This window comes from Gorilla gorilla, chromosome 3 (genome assembly GCF_029281585.2).
Source record: "Gorilla gorilla gorilla isolate KB3781 chromosome 3, NHGRI_mGorGor1-v2.1_pri, whole genome shotgun sequence".
Lineage (NCBI taxonomy): Eukaryota > Metazoa > Chordata > Mammalia > Primates > Hominidae > Gorilla > Gorilla gorilla.
Genome location: NC_073227.2, coordinates 64,288,053 through 64,306,096, shown reverse-complemented (window position 1 = coordinate 64,306,096; position 18,044 = coordinate 64,288,053).

Sequence of the window (18,044 nt, the reverse complement as noted above, 5' to 3'; positions counted from 1 at the left end):
ACAAAAATGAACTGACAGAACAATTATCTTGAAGTAACAATAATCAGGAAAATATATTAATAAAAAGCGCGTAAGGGAAATATCCTTAAAAAAATTCACATTGACTCTAAATTAAGATGTAGTTTATCATCTGTATTTTAAAATATCCATCATAACTAAAAATGTTGACATATTAAGGAAAGGATCTTTAAGATCTAGGTTTAAGATTCTTATTAATATTAACTTAATTGGTATGACAAAACTTTTCATAATAGATATAAGCATATAAGGGAATTAGTAACATTTATAAAGGACCCACATATTTCATTTTGGGCATTGTCTTCAGCTTCCCTGGACCCCCAACACATGTTGAAATGTTATTGACTAGCTTGCTTTTTTTTAAGGAATGACATTAAAAATTTCGACTGACTTTCTACATTACTGTAAAGATCAAAAGGGAGAGGAAAAATTGTTTATGAGTTTTCTAAAGATCAACTCCAGACTAATCTATATCATCCCCTAATAATGAAAAAACAATTAGTTTTTGGAAGTTGTCTATCAGTACTGTACCGAAGTGCTACTGCTTGGATGTTTTTGTTGTGGTTTTAAAGAGATGGGGTCTTGCTCTGTCACAAAGACTAAAGGGCAGTGGCACAATCCCAGCTCACTGCAGCCTCAGACTCTTGGGCTCCAGTGATCCTGCTGTCTCAGCCTCCTGCGTAGCCATGATCACAGGTTTGAGCCACAGCACTTGGCCTGTGATGTATTGCAGAGGGAAAAAAACCAACACTACAGAACTATAATGCATGTCAATTCAGATTTAAAGAGTGTAAAAAACAAAAACCCAAAGTCCAGCTATTTAGTTTTGAGCAAATCTGAAGATATTGGCATGAATATCCTTTCTTCTCTAAGAAAATTTTTGAGATAAGAATATATATGAAGTTCCCAGTACATTGTAGACCAAGGTGTTAAAATTTAATTAGTTCATTTTTAGTAATTCATAATTTTAACTTACCACATAAACAATTACTATGCATTTCTAAGTAACGTTTTCAATATAGCTTATGTTAGATTTCTGCACATCATTAAATTACGAAGATGGCACAAAAGCAAAGCAGCAACATTGCACAATAGCTTATGGAAGCATTTTTGTGCGAATGGATTTTACATAAGAAGCTTTTTTGAGCTCATAAAATATATTCAATGGATCCCAACACTAAATTTAACTTTGTAATCAGCAAATATGTTCTTTATAACATCTTAAAAATATTAAACAACTAAATTTTCATTTGTAGGCTAGCAGAACTTAAATGTGTTGGTAGTTGCTTCTTTCCTGATTAGGCCATAAGAAGAAACTTTCCTATTTACTAATTAACACTCTCTTTGGTTTAAAAGGGAAACTTTCACCTGTACACATACTCACACACTCTGATTCCATTTATTTACAGCCTGCAGAAGAAATAGCTTGTTTACGATATTTAAAACTTTGTGATTTCTGCAAATAAAATAGGTAGTTAATATAGTTTCGCATAATCTCATTGAAAGATATTGCTATTCCTTCTTTGTTTAAAAAAAATTTAAAAGTCAGCACTTCTTTCACATCTAGCACCTATAAGTTACTATTCAAATGTCTTGATTTCAGCTAAGTTTTGATGTTTCTTTTTCTCTTAATAGTATGTCAAAAGCATTGTTCTCATTTGATAATTTGTGTCCCGTTAGAGTATTTCAAAGGTAAATGCAAACTAATTTTTAAGAAGGCTTGTGAAAGAACTTTGATTTATGTGAAGAAATCAAGAAAGACTATACATGAATAAATCTCTATTGGGATAAACAAGTCTCTTCAACCACAATATGAACAACGGAAGAGCAGAAACCAAACAAGCTAGCAAACTTATGGTAAGGTGACAGGACCTAAACTAGAGTTACAGAGAAAAGTTTTCCAGGAAAGAATAATGAAGTCATTTGTAGTGATAAAAATCTTATACACTACACCAAATGTTACAGATGTATTCTGAAAAGTAAAATTGGAGTTTCCTATATTCTGATTTCATTCTGCTAATTCCACGGGAAACATTAAATACTTTAAACACTCTTGAGATATTTCTTATCTAGCTATACCTTGTCTCAAGGAAACATCAATATTTTATAAATGTTTCTTAAATATAACTTTTTTGTCTCAATTCATCTTCACTCTCTAATCTGCTGACTCTATTGAACACCAACAGAGTTAATGCTTTTAGTAGCTTTGTACCTTTTAAAGCTCTATTATGAATCTTTCTAATACATATGAAATTAATATTATATTAGAATTATGTACATTGTACAAAATAATTCATAACCAAGCAATATTCACACTATAGAATAATTTATTATTATATATATGAATTTTACATTGAGACTGAACAAATAACCACTCTGCTCCAAATATTACTCTCAAGTTCTCTGCCTTTAATTATTGTAGTCAATTCATAAAATTCTACATACAGTTGTACATGGTGGGTTATCAAAGTACTCCATAATCCAAATGCATCTAAAAGTATTCCAAATGCGCCTTTCATTCTAGAATACTAGAGGAAAGCATTTGAAAGGAGAGGAAAGTAAAGCAGACTTCTAACTATTTAATTTAAACATTGCCATTCAGATTGAATAATTTTTAAATGATGATGCTCCACTCTTTGATCTACAGACGAGGTTACAAAAGATTTACAATTAGTCCAAAATCAGAGGATTTTAAATCTTAAAGGAGTTAAGTTTGTCTCAATGATCCAAGACTACAAAATTTCTTGCTACATTGGCAAGGAAATACGTTTAAAACCGAGACCTAAAATAGCTTTTTAAAATTTAAAAATTCCTCTGTTTCATCTGAATGTAAAACAGGCAAAATGATCCTGACTTCAAAATGAGATATATTGATTGCTATCAAAAGATGTTTGACAAAGTTAAGTCAGTATCTTCAATGCTTTAACAGTAGGTAGAGGTCTTTGGGGTTGGAACTCAGGATACAGTGACTAGGACAGAGTGTATTCTTAGGCTAACCAGTGCCTAGTCCTCTGGAGTATTTTTTAATGCCCTGAATTTCAAGTTGTCAAACTGGTTTACATATTGAATGACATTTTGAATCAATAAAAATGAGAAAAAACATTTAAATTTGGTTTTCATGTCTCATTTGAGAATAAAGATTTCCTTCATCACCCTAAGTAATAAAAGCTGATATGTCTTGAAACAACTATAGACAATCAGAATGTGTTCATTTATAAAGTATCACTTGTTTGTATATTTTAATGCTGACCTTTGCCTGTGAACTAGAAAATCAAGATTTGTAGAGTCAGGTTGATTTGCCTTCATTTAATTCCTGCAAATGCATTGGAAGTGGATGGATAACTTGGAAGTTTTTCCATACTGTTTTCCCTCTCGCCAAGCATTAAATCTAATTCAAAATATGTCTTTCTAAAAAACAATAGTTTATTTTTAAAACTAACAACTAATTGTGTTATTCCTTGTTGATAAGAAAGTCACTTTTTAGAAACAAGAATATAGCTATTGTGGCTTTGGTCGCTTAGGATTCTCATATATTTACACATGGCATTATTCTTTTCATATACACCTACCAGATTTCAAGCTATTGGATATTTCCCTTGTACAACCTTTACATCCTTTTTTTTCCTTAAATGCTCTGTACAATCACATGTAAAGTCATGAGCTACAAACCTCAATAAAAATATCAGTAAACAAGAAGTGATGTAGTTACTGTTATTATATGATATTACCAAAACTTTGATTTTGGGATAGTGTTTCAAATTTCAGGATAATAACTGAAACATGGGCTCCAAATATATTTCCTATGTCCACTACCTCACACCCTGCCACCCTCCCCTTCATGCACTGGAAATATAATGTAAAACCTTTTTAACCTTTGTTTTCAGAGAACTGCCGCCACTAGAGGCATCTATAAAGCAATTTTTCTTTTCCAGAAAAATAGAAAGTTAAATTAAGAATTTACTGTTTGACCTTAAAATTTGCTATTAATGAGATATAATCAAATTTAGTCTTATATCTACTGCCTGGTCTTATTTTTCCTCATCTCAAACTAGGGAGTAGGACAGTCAGTCATCAACGAACCTCTGGTCCAAATAAGAGTTTAGAGCTATGCATTGTGACATGTCATTCTTCTTTTGAATAAAAAGTAGTATATATATTAGTAAATATTTTGGATCACAAAGATAGATGTCATATAATCATTATTCTGTAGTGTCACGGATTCTGATTATTTAGCTTACTAACTCTGAGTGTTGGTTGAATGAGCACAAATATCAGCTGGATAAGTCGAATTCGGAAGCCACTTTTTTATAATATTGAAAATGCATTTCCATAAGAAACATTCTGCAAAGGAAATGGAAGAGAATCAGCAGCCCCTGAGTGCCTAGTGTATGCCTGGCACTTTACGTAGCCTCATTTGATCTTCCCAATAATATGACAAAATGGAACATATTACTGTGTACTCCTTTTATGGAGGAAACTGAAATTCAGATCTCACAGTCACAGAGCTACTGTATTTTGAACCAAAATCTCTCAGTCTATTTATTTATTAATCATTTTATACTGCATCAACTAAATGATTAGTTGAAAAGAAATGAAGCAAACCCTTTTCATTTAATTAAGGGGAGGAAACAGGCATTCAAGGAAATGTTGCAATAACATGGAACTAAAAGTTTATGTGAACCCACTTTATAAGGTATTTAATATATCTATAAATATAATATGTACATATAAAGAGAGAGAAAGAAAGAGATCAATATAGCTATTTCTACTTATCTATCTATCTATTGAGAGAAAAGAGAGGACTGATTTTTGAATTCTGGTTCTGTCACTTATTCTGTAAGTTTCAGCACATTAACTTCTCTAAGAATAGGGTTTCTCATCTCCAAATATCTAAATACAGCATTTTGTCTGTAATATACATATATATATAGCGTACCAGGCACACATAAAATTTTCATCCAGAAAATTCTTAAACAGATTCTGGGTTAATACTAAGTAAATTTTGTTGGTGTCTTGTTGACGCTATTAGTCCTCTCACCCCTAATAATGGTTGGATAGTAGTAATCTGTTTCTTAAATCAAATTCTAGTTAAAGTTCCACCTTAATATGTATGGCTGGCTCATTCGATTGTTATGGCATGTATAATAATTAGAAGTTTACGTACACAATTTTTCAAAATTTAATCTTTACACAACAGTTTTAACAACTGTATTTCCAATGTGATAACACATCATTTTTTAGTCTATATTCAGCAGTTTGCACCTGATAAAAAGAGATGGCACTGCACTCCAGCTTGGGCAACTAGAGCGAAACTCTGTCTCAAAAAAAAAAAAAAAAAAGATGGTTCTAAGTTTAAATACATTTGGGAGATGTGAAACAAAACACAACACAGATTTTTAAACTGTAGGATTTCAGAGACTGCACTGCAAAACTCCTAGAGGAGTATATATTGTGCTGTTTACTAAGACTGTTTGCACCTGAAATCCTCAAGGAATCTGAAGAGCAATACATTGCAAACCTATTGATCCATGAAACACAGTTTGTGAAACACCCCTCAAAATATTCTTGTTACTATTGAGTTTTTTTTCTGAATATTTGATGTTCATGAAATACTGGAGGTGTGACTCCTCCAATACAGGTAGTAATTGGCTTTATAACTCATGATAAAATAATATTTTTAAAGTATCCCCACTAAATTTCTGCTCCTAATCTTTAGGTGGAGAAAGAAAAATTGAGACGAATACTGCCCTAAGTATTCTGCCATAACCGTAGAATCTCTATATTTTAATATAGCTTCCTATCTTCTAATGTCAAGTATCTATCTGGCTGCAGCAACTGGAGGGAAAAGGAGACTACCTGCAAATATCTGCAAATACCTGCAGAGATACCTGCAAATCAATGAAATGAAAATCTTGTTAAAATGCAAATTTTGGTTTTTGTCAGTCTTTGGGGGTGAGGGGTCTGAAGCTGTGCATTTGAAGCAAGTGCTCAATGATGCTTCTGTGGCTCTTCCAGCTACTATCAGGCCACTTGGGCTTTCTCCATGTCTTCCATATGCCTGTGATCAGGTTTATTATTCCCCCTAAGTGGTTATTTTTAGGTACTAGGGAATATATTACAGGAAAGGAGACAGACATGTCTAGATGTTGCTCAGTTTTACCAAAAGATATATATGTTTTGATTTTTGGAAATAAATACAGCATATTCTCAAAGCTGGTAATGGTTACACCAGTACTGAAGCTAAAGCCACGGCTCTTTTAGTCCAGCATGTTAGGTGAAAAATGTCATGGGAAAACGATACACACACACACACACATACATATGTGTGTATGTATATATGTGTATATATGTGTGTGTCTGTGTGTCTTATGTGTTTATGCGTATGTCTGTAACTGCATATATATAATTGCATATATATGTAAAATATACACATATACATGAAGTAATTGCTTATTATGAAAAAAGATTTTACCTAAGTGTTATTTTCCTCATAAACACTTATCTAAGACATGGTGGAAATAGCTATTAGAGATAACTAACGTTTTTAGCATGTGAAACAATCTGACTGTTGAAATTGGAGATACTTGCTGATCTTTGTGTAAAGTGTAGAATAATCACATAGGTACATATGACAAAAAATGAAAAATTAAAGAATGTCCAGGAAGCAATATCATTTTGAGTTTTATAAATACTTTAAAAAAATCAGTTATAATTTTTGTTTCATTATAATACTAAAAAGTTTATTGCTAGCAAATAATCTTCTTTGATTAAAATATCTCATAAGATAAAAGTGAACTTGTCTTCTCTATTTACCTCTGAGACACTTTATTCAGGATTTACTGCCATTAACGGGAGTAGAAAATATAAATGTTTTATCCAAAAGTTTCAAGGATGTTAACTGCTCTGAAGATTTTATGTATACATTGAAATAAAAGATCGTGTCCAGATTGGTGATTGTGTGTTAAGTGTATTAATGTCAAAACACATCATTGTATTAAACAAAAATGTGTAATTATGAATTAGATAACTCTTATAATGAACATGGTCTTTCAGATAATCAAAATTATTTGAAAGCAAGACTCATACTGAATTTCCAAGATATTAATTCTCTTTATGTTTCCAATTGGGAAAAAAATTTCACTAAAATATTTTATTTTGATTTTGATATTCATGCTTTGCTTACCATAAGATGTAAAGAATTTGTATTTGATATTTAGTATACAGCCTTAATTCCACCAATCAAGCCCATATTCCAAAAATTAACAATGAATTTTAAATATTGGGAAGAAAAGATAAGGTATACTCAAATATAATTCCCCTTGTCTTACCCTTTATGCCTCTTAAAGCTGGTAATTTCTCACATCTTAGAAAGTCTTTAGCACATTGTTAATTCTATCATTCCATTGTAACTGAAGAAAACAGAATTCCATTAATTTCCATTAATGCAGAATAACACAGTAAGAAGAAATAGACAAACTGGAAAAATGCATAAAAACTTTTTTTTATACTTTCAAATTTTATTTTAGATTCAGGGGGTTACATATGCAGACTTGTTACATGGGTAGGCTTTGTGATGCTGAGGTTTGGGGTAAGAATTGTCCCATGACCCAGGTAATGAGCAGAGTACCCAATAGGTAGTTCTTCAGCCCTAACTTAGTCTTTAGTTCAAATTTTCGTTTAACAAATTTTCATGATTTATTAGGCTTTGTCTCTATAATCTAAAATTATTTAATTAATAGAATTTTTTTGCAGTTGTAACCTATGTGTACGTACATTGCCTAAAAGATTAAAAATAAATAATGACACTATTTGGTTTTTAAAATTGGAATAATATCCAAGAAGACAGAGTCAAGACTAATTACTGACCCTATGAAAAATACAATAATTCAGTGTTACATTTTAGTCACTTATTTTGCAAAGACCTTGATTAAACTTATCTTGCTATTTTCAAATATTATGAACGTCAATAGAGTAGTTAGTTTTGTATTTTCCCAGCCTTCCCTGCATTAGAATCACTAAAGCACATTAAAAAAAAAAAAAAAAAAAAGGCCAGGCCTCACACCACACTAATTAAATCAAAATATCCGGGGGTGGTTCTCAGGTGTAAGTAAATTCTAATGTGATTAGATTTTACCAATGATTCGATGTGCAGTTGGGGCTGAGAATCACAGAGTTAATTGCTTAATACATATTGGGTATTTGCATTCATCATGTTTAAATATTCTTAAAACATTTAAAAACAACATTTTAAATATTTCTTACTTTTTAAAGCAAGAAAGAAAGATGAATATGGAAATTCAAAATAGAAAATTTCTTGTCCCCAGATGAATGCTGCTAATTGCCTAAATATGGTTTATGGATAGTATATTATTCAAGTACAAATCAACTGGCTTATTAAATCATCTTTTTCATGATTTAATTCACAGAATAAATATTCTTATTAAAAATATCTGTGTTTCTATCATCATTTGGGGGGATTATGAATATTACACAGTAGAAAGAGGTCAGTTATTAATTTTAAATCAGGCAGAATCACAGACACATATCAGGAACTATTTACATGGAACAAAAGCATCTTCAAGTTTTTCTGGAAAATTTAACAATCATTAGACCATATGTCTACATGGCATTTAGCACAGTGTGACAACTATCAAAAACCTACTCTTTGTAAAACTGAGTTGATTATAATTCCATAGAATAAAGCTATAAGCTGAAGGATTGTCATTTTTTTATTCATAATAAATAATAATTATTGTTTCTTCAATATGACTTTAAGTGTTGTATTTAGCTTTTGTGGGCCACCCAATTCACATTCTTCTTTTAAGTTTTAGTAAATAATTAATAGTGATTTCTAAAAGGTTCTCTAGATAGGAATAGTATGGAGGACTGCATGGAAGATAAGAACAATTCATTAGATAGAAAAATCACTTCTGTTTCATTCTCACACCCACCAGTATTCTCCCTCAATTTTTGGAATAACACATAGAATTATACATCTAAATTGCCTAAACCAAATAACACATAACTTTTGTGGATAATGTGATGGGATGGAAAATAGTTTTTGACTCTAGTGACAACCCCTGATCAACTGGTAATGTCTGTTTGGAGCACTGTCCTCAAACGTTTTCTACAGTATTAGTAAGAAAGACATAAATAATGCCTTAATGGATTATTTATGTCTGCTATGACAGGGAAAAGAACCACAGGTGAAAATGATCAACTCATGTGCAATTTACATGACATCTCTGATATGCAAGTTGTTAACACAAATAACTGACACATATTTTAGAAGAGTTTGGAGCCCTAAACTATTCTTTTTTTGATGATAGCTACTTTGGTTATGCAATGATAGATAATATTTTCTAAAGAGAGCAGAAAAATTATTTATATCATGTATTCTGCTTGTTACAGATGCTTAATTTATATTACTTACATAAAGTGAAGTTTAGAATGATTTTCTTTTCCATTACTTTTCACAGAGGTAAATACTTGAGCTTTCTTCTTTATCCAATCATCACTTGCATCTGGCCGCATCCCTAACCAGTCTCCCTTAAGATTTGGACTAAGGTGTATTCAATCTCATTGCAATACAGCATCTGTTTTCTCTTTTCCTACCTATCAATTTTACTCCCGTCTTCATTTTATGTTTAATCTTAGCCTTAGTCTTTTTCTCTTTTTGTTTCTATGTTGCATAAAAGTCATTTATATTTTATCTGATGTTTCTTTGTTCCATAAATCAGCAGTGCCTTGTCTCACTTGGTCTAGAGATTTACTTATCAAGCAGCTCTTTCCTGTCTCCCTTCTGTCTCTCAGTAGTCCCAGCCCCAGTTTGCTTCAGACCTCAGCTGCATTTTATTCTAGCCATTTTCGTTCATCTCTCTGGGCTTCTCCACCTATCACTCTAAGCTATTTGTCTTTTCTGTGCATAATGTAACTTCACAGGGCTGAAGACCTGAAACAACTCTTGAAACCATTTAGTCCAATTCCTTTATAGATGGTAAACTGAGAACTACAGAGGACATCTGATGTTTCAAGACCATACCTCATTCATGGTGGAGCTAATTATTGATCAGCGTTTCCTAATCAGCACATTTTCCTATGTTATTTTTTTCTATTTACCTTGCTAAACCCTCCTACCATGATGTATCTGTTTCATATGTGGTCTAGTTTCTCCTTTCTTACCAGGTATTTTTCAGGAGACTTTGGTTTTAAATAATAGAGCCATAATTCACATTTACTTAAAGTAAACGAAATAAAGAACCAACGCTTTAATAGAATTAAAAGTACTTTTAATGGAATTAGTGGAATTTATTGATTCACCTCATCAGGGATGATTTTGGCTGGTGCCAGAGCTGGTTGGGAACCAGGACAATAAACACACTACAGACTTTTTCTGTGTCTTATTTCTGTTTCTCCCTGTGTAATAACTTGATTTTTTTTCTACTGAAAGGCACAATTTTATGGTGGCTGAGTGTCCAGACTTTGAGTTTAGACTGCCTGAGTTAAAAGCCTGCTTCCTCCATTTTCTAGTTTTGTGATTTTGAGCAAATTCCTGTCTGCCCCCAGCTGCCTACTCTGTAAAATTGGGAAAATAATAAAATCTACTACAAAGGTCTGCTGGGTAATAGAGTTAAAAGCATGAGTTACTAAAGTGTTTAGAATAGTGCCTGACACATAATAAATACTTAAGGATTGTAACCTATCATTGTTGCAGCAGGACCGCCTCTTTTCATAGACAGAGGCACGTTTGAAAGCAGCTTGGAATTTCAATCAAATGGCTCCATGAGACTATGAAAGGTCTCTTCCCTGAAACTGGTTAGAACGCTGCCAGGAAGGATTCAGATCCACCATGCGTGATTCTTTCACCTTTCCCTGGACCAGTTTTGCCCAAAGGATTGGGTACCATGATTGGTCAACCCTAGGCTACTGACGATATCTTTGACTAGAACAGCAAAGTCTTACTAGAAGCTGGTATGAGGGGGAAGCTGACCAGATACACTGGTATTAGCATCAGTTCTTACAATACTATAGCTTGCCAAGTCTGTGTGAGACGTGAACTTTATGAACTTCATTATTTCATATCTAAATCGTGCTTCATATCTGACTGAGTTCACTGTTTATCTTTACTCAATTCCATTTCCATTTCATCAGTGTAATGCTAATAAAAAGCAAAAGTTAAAGTCACAATTCAATCAATATTACAAAGCTGCACATTTCTATTGGTTGCAATTAATTTCTGTGCTATCCTTAATAGGCCTTGATTGTAAACATTAGGAAATCAGAAAAAGTTTAGTTCTTCTATTTACTCTTCTCATTTTCATAACAAAGCATTAAATTTCACTCTGTAAATTTGAAATTTTCAAATACAGAAATACTACTTTTTCTAAACACTTATATGTACTTGAAAATATAATTAAATTGGTTTTGATGAAAACTCTTTCTCAAAATAGGATAGAAATAAAAATGCTATTAGGTTTAATCCAGGATTAGCAAGAGATATCCAGAAAGGCTTTTACTCTCACCAAGTCTGAAGGCTTATAGCTGAGGGATACACACCACCACAATATACACATCTAAATAAAAGAACTGTTACACTCAAAAGGATTCTTCTTTCAGCTTGAAACAATCTTTCAGATAAAACTGGGGGAACTTTCCCCAAGGCGTACTTTGCGCCTAAGCATCTTATTTGAATATGGACTACTGATCTTATCACACAACACACACACACACACACGCACAAACACAAACACACTCGGCTATTGGAAAAGAAAGAAGTGAAAAAAATATTTATATGTATATTCACAACAGGGATGAGAGGGGAAGATTGTTCTCTGTGGAGCAGAGTCACCAACAGCAGCAAAGAAGGATAAATGTGACAGTCTGAAAGACAAAAAGAAGGCCCTCACCAGATTATAGTCTCCTTGACCTAGGACTTCCCAGCCTCCAGAACTGTGGGACAATAGGCCCAGGGAAATGGAGGACCTGGCTTACTCACACAGCAGAATCAGAACTAAGACCCAACTATCTTATCTCTTAACTCAGAGTAACTTCTACTAGACCACAATATTTGGACATGCAGTGCACTTTGAAGTAGGAGAAGATAAATCCAGGACCAAACATGTTTTGAGGTTTATCTTCCATCATCTCAGTGACTTCCAGTCTCCAGCTTCTGAGTCTTTTTGCCAGAGGGCTTCAGACTCATGTCTGGGGCAAGCCAAAAGCACGGGGGGTTCATTCCCCAGGAGCAACACTTAAGCAGTGTAGGATGAGTGCTGTGTACGTGTGTGTATATATATACACAATTCTAGCCAACAAAAAGGAATCCTAGAATTTTTTTTTCCAATTTCACAGAGACTCTAAGAGGAGTATGTATGCAATATACACTGGGGGATGCACATTCTTTGAGTCAAGGAGAAGATACAATTCCTTGTATAATGCCATAGGATTTCCAACTACCAAAAGAATGCAGAAGTTAAGAACAATTACAATTCTGCCTCTTCTGCTCAATGATCCATCTGTATATAGAGTTATGTTTGATTTGTTGGGATTCTCAGTTTTATTCTAAGTTGTCTGAGGTTTTATAAGTAAACAAAAAGAAGACGTGCTGCTAAAATTTGATTTTTCTCTTGAAGCATTTCCAGAAATATTAAAACCTAGACAAAAATAAAAACCTATTGAGTGGTCTCATTAAAAAAATAGTTTGAAATGTTCCAAATCTGAGACTCAGTGACTTGGACATATATCAGAAGAATTACTTGTTATTTCCAGTAGATTTAATTTAAAACAAGTTACAGAGGAGACTATCATAAGAAAATCATACGAATCTTTAATTAGAATAATTAAAACCTAATTGTGATTTAATTACAGATAAGATTAAATTTTATCAAGTTAAAAAAGGTTCAAGTGAATGCTTGATTGAAGATTTGCTAGATTTAAAAGTCTGGATTTATTTTGGAATTGTGGAATTTAATTATAAAAAAAGAACTCTATCCTTATCTATGTATATAGGCTTCACATTAAAGCAGTTGCATAATTTTGGTAAACTATAGTTTTGTAGGTGACATCTTTCATTTCCTGTTATCCCAGATAAATAACAACATAGAAAATCAACATATACTTTAAATTTTCTCAGAGGAGTATCAGCTTCAAGATCAACCCACAATACTGAGGATTAAATCACACTTGGGGCTTATGTAGTCGCATGCCCAAAGTGTTTGAAAATGCTTTCAAGTGAAGGGAGTGCTTAAAAGGATTATAACTCTCAAGACTATTGTAACTAAGCATATTGTGCTACAAATACATACTGATGTGACTGTTACAGAAAAACAGGTGCTGTAAAGACCATCCTTTAGAGAGAAAATAGAAGCTGTCTATGCATATAATAAAATTTATTTGATTAAATGAGCTAAAGCTCTGGTGTCTCCAGAGTATTAGAATGCTATTCAGCAATTATATCCCTATTGAGATTTAATTATCCCATTAGATATTTATTTACTACTACATATTAAGTTAGAGTACACCATTAGAGTCGGTGGAATAATAAATACATAACTGCTGCTAGATAGAAACAGCTTAGCCAAAAAATTATTTCCAATTACTTTGCAAATATTTAACACTATGCCCAGAATTATGCCTTGTCCATAGAAAGCATCTAATAAACATTTTTAATTTTTTTATTGTATTTTAAGTTCTGGGATACATGTGTAGAACATGCAGGTTTGTTACATAGGTATACACGTGCCATGGTGGTTTGCTGCACCCATCAACCCATCATCTACATTAGATATTTCTCCTAATGTTATCCCTCCCATAGCCTCCCACCCCTTGACAGGCCCCAGTGTGTGATGTTCCCCTCCCAGTGTCCATATGTTCTCATTGTTCAACTCCCACTTATGAGTGAGAACATGCAGTGTTTGGTTTTCTGTTCCTGTGTTAGTTTGCTGAGAATGATGGTTTCCAGCTTCATCCATGTGCCTGCAAAGGACATGAACTCATCCTTTTTTATGGCTGCATAGTGTTCCATGGTGTATATGTGCCACATTTTCTTTATCCAGTCTATTATTGATGGGCATTTGGGTTGAATCCAAGTGTATGCTATTGTGAATAGTGCTACGATAAACATATGTGTGTATGTGTCTCTATAGAATGATTTATAATCCTTTGGGTATATACCCAGTAATGGGATTGCTGGGTCAAATGGTATTTTTGGTTCTAGAGCCTTGAGGAATTGCCACACTGTCTTCCACAACGGTGGAACACTCCCACCAACAGTGTAAAAGCATTCCTATTTCTCCACATCCTCTCCAGCATCTGTTGGTACCTGACTTTTTAATGATCACCATTCTAACTGGTGTGAGATGGTATCTCATTGTGGTTTTGATTTGCATTTCTCTAATGACCAGTGATGATGAGCTTTCTTTCATATGTTTATTGGCTGCATAAATGTCTTATTTTGAGAAGTGTCTGTTCATATCCTTCACCCACTTGTTAATGGGGTTGTTTTTTTTCTTATAAATTTGTTTAAGTTCTTTGTAGATTCTGGATATTAGCCCTTTGTCAGATGGATAGATTGCAAAAATTTTCTCCCATTCTGCAGGTTGCTGATTCACTCTGGTGATAGTTTCTTTTGCTGTGCAGAAGCTCTTTAGTTTAATTAGATCTCATTTGTCAATTTTGGATTTTGTTGCCACTGCTTTTGGTGTTTTAGTCATGAAGTCCTTGCCCATGCCTATGTTCTGAATGGTATTGCCTAGGTTGTCTTCTGGGGTTTTCATGGTTTTAGGTCTTCTGTTTAAGTCTTTAATACATCTTCAGTTAATTTTTGTGTAAGGTGTAAGGAAGGGATCCAGTTTCAGTTTTCTGCATGTGTCTAGCCAGTTTTCCCAGCATCATTTATTAAATAGAGAATCCTTTCCCCATTGCTTGTTTTTGTCAGGTTTACCAAAGATCAGTTGGTTGTAGTTGTGTGGTGTTATTTCTGAGGCCTCTGTCCTGTTCCATTGGTCTACATCTCTGTTTTGGTACCAGTACCATGCTGTTTTGGTTACTGTAGCCTTCTAATATAGTTTGAAGTCAGGTAGCATGATGCCTCCAGCTTTGTTCTTTTTGCTTAGTATTGTCTTGGCTATATGGGCTCTTTTTTGGTTCCATATGAAATTTAAAGTAGTTTTTTTCTAATTCTGTGAAGAAAGTCAATGGTAGTTAATTGGGGATAGCATTGAATCTATAAGTTACTTTGGGAAGTATAGCCAATTTCACAATATTGATTCTTCCTATACATGAGCATGGAATGTTTTCATGTTTGTGTCCTCTCTTATTTCCTTGAGCAGTGGTTTGTAGTTCTCCTTGAAGAGGTCCTTTGCATCCCTTGTAAGTTGGATTCCTAGGTATATTTTTCTCTTTGTAGCAATTGTGAATGGGAGTTCACTCATGATTTGGCTCTCTATTATTGGTGCATAAGAATGCTTGTGATTTTTGTACATTGATTTTGTATCCTAATACTTTGCTGAAGTTGCTTATCAGCTTAAGGAGATTTTGGGCTGAGATGATGGGGTTTTCTAAATGTACAATCATGTCATCTGCAATTTGACTTCCTCTCTTCCTATTTGAATACCTTTTATTTCTTTCTCTTGCCTGATTGCCCTGGTCAGGACTTCCAATACTATGTTGAATAGGAGTGGTGAAAGGGGGCATCCTTGTCTAATGCCAATTTTCAAAGGGAATGCTTTCAGATTTGCCCATTCAGTATGATATTGACTGTGGTTTTGTCATAAATAGCTCTTATTATTTTGAGATACGTTCCATCAATACCTAGTTTATTGAAAGTTTTTAGCATGAAGGAGTGTTGAATTTCATCAAAGGCATTTTCTGCATCTATTGAGGTAATCATGCAGCTTTCATCATCGCTTCTGTTTATGTGATGGATTATGTTTATTGATTTGCATATGTTGAACCATCCTTGCATCCCAGAGATGAAACCAACTTGATTGTGGTAGATAAGCTTTTTGATGTGCTGCTGGATTTGGTTTGCCAGTATTTTATTGAGGATTTTTGCATCGATGTTCATCAGAGATATTGGCCTGAAATTTGCTTTTTTTTGTGCGTCTCTGACAAGTTTTGGTATCAGGAAGATGCTGGCCTCATAAAATGAGTTAGGGAGGAGTCTTTCTTTTTTTATTGTTTGGATTAGTTTCAAAGCTCCTCTTTGTACCTCTGGTAGAATTTGGCAGTGAATCCATCTGGTCCTAGGCTTTTTGTTTTTGGTTGGTAGGCTATTAATTACTGCCTCAATTTCAGAACTTCTTAATGGTCTATTCTGGGATCTGACTTCTTCATGGTTTAGTCTTGGGAAGGTGTATGTGTCCAAGAATTTAACCATTTCTTCTAGATTTTCTAGTATATTTGCGTAGAGTTGTTTATAGTATTCTGTGATGGTAGTTTGTATTTCTGTGGGATCAGTGGTGATATCCCCTTTATCCTTTTTTATTGTATCTATTTGATTCTTCTCTCTTTTCTTCTTTATTAATCTGGCTAGCAGTCTATTTTGTTAATCTTTTCAAAAAAACAGTTCCTGGATTCATTGATTTTTTGAAGAGTTTTTCATTTCTCTATCTCCTTCAGTTCTGCTGTGATCTTAGTTATTTCTTGTCTTCCACTAGCTTTTGAATTTGTTTGGTCTTGCTTCTCTAGCTCTTTTAATTGTGATGATAGGGTATCAATTTCACATCTTTCCTGCTTTCTCTTGTGGGCATTATCTTTCCTGCTTTCTCTTGTTGGCATTTAGTGCTATAAATTTCCGTCTAAACACTGCTTCAGCTGTGTGCCACAGATTCTTGTACGTTGTGTCTTTGTTCTCACTGGTTTCAAAGAACATCTTTATTTTTGCCTTAATTTTGTTATTTACCCAGTAGTCATTCAGGAGCTGGTTGTTCGGTTTCCATGTAACTGTGCAATTTTGAGTGGGTTTCTTAATCTTGAGTTCTAATTTGATTGCACTGTCGTCTGAGACTGTTATGATTTCTGTTAATTTGCATTTGCTGAGGAGTGTTTTACTTCCAATTATGTGGTCAATTTTAGAATAAGTGTGATGTGGTGCTGAGAAGAATGTATATTCTTTTGATTTGGGGTGGAGAGTTCTGTAGATGTCTATTAGGTCCGCTTGGTCCAGATCTGACTTCAAGTCCTAAATATTCTTGTTAAGTTTCTGTTTCATTGATCTGTCTAGTGTTGAGAGTGGGGTGCTAAAGTCTCCCACTATTATTGTGTGTGGGAGTCTAAGTCTCTTTGTAGGTCTCTAAGAACTTGCTTTATGAATCTGGGTGATCTTGTATTGGGTGCATATATATTTAGGAGAGTTAACTCTTCGTGTTGCATTGATCCCTTTACCATTACATAATGTCCTTCTTTGTCTTTTTTGATTTTTGTTGGTTTAAAGTCTATTTTATCAGAGACTAGGACTGGAATCCTTGCTGTTTTTTTGCTTTCCGCTTGCTTGGTAAATACTCCTCCATCCCTTTATTTTGAGCCTATGTGTGTCTTTGCACATGTTATGGGTCTCCTGAATACAGAACGCCAATAGGTCTTGGCTCTTTATCCAATTTGCTAGTCTGTGTCTTTTAATTGGGGCATTTAGCTCATTTACATTTTTGGTTAATATTGTTATGGTTTTGGTTAATATTTGATCCTGTCATTATGAAGCTAGCTGGTTATTTGGCCTGTTAGTTGATGCAGTTTCTTCATAGTGTTGATGGTCTTTACAATTTGGGCTGTTTTTGCAGTGGCTGGTACCAGTTTTTCCTTTTCATATTTAGTGCTTCCTTCAGGAGCTCTCTTATAAGGCAGGCCTGGTGGTCACAAAATCTCTCAGCATTTGCTTGTCTGTAAAGGATTTTATTTCTCCTTTGCTTATGAAGGTTAGTTTGGCTGGATATGAAATTCTAGGTTGAAAATTCTTTTCTTTAAGAATGTTGAATATTGGCCACCACTCTCTTCTGGCTTGTAAAGTTTCTGCAGAGAGATCTGTTGTT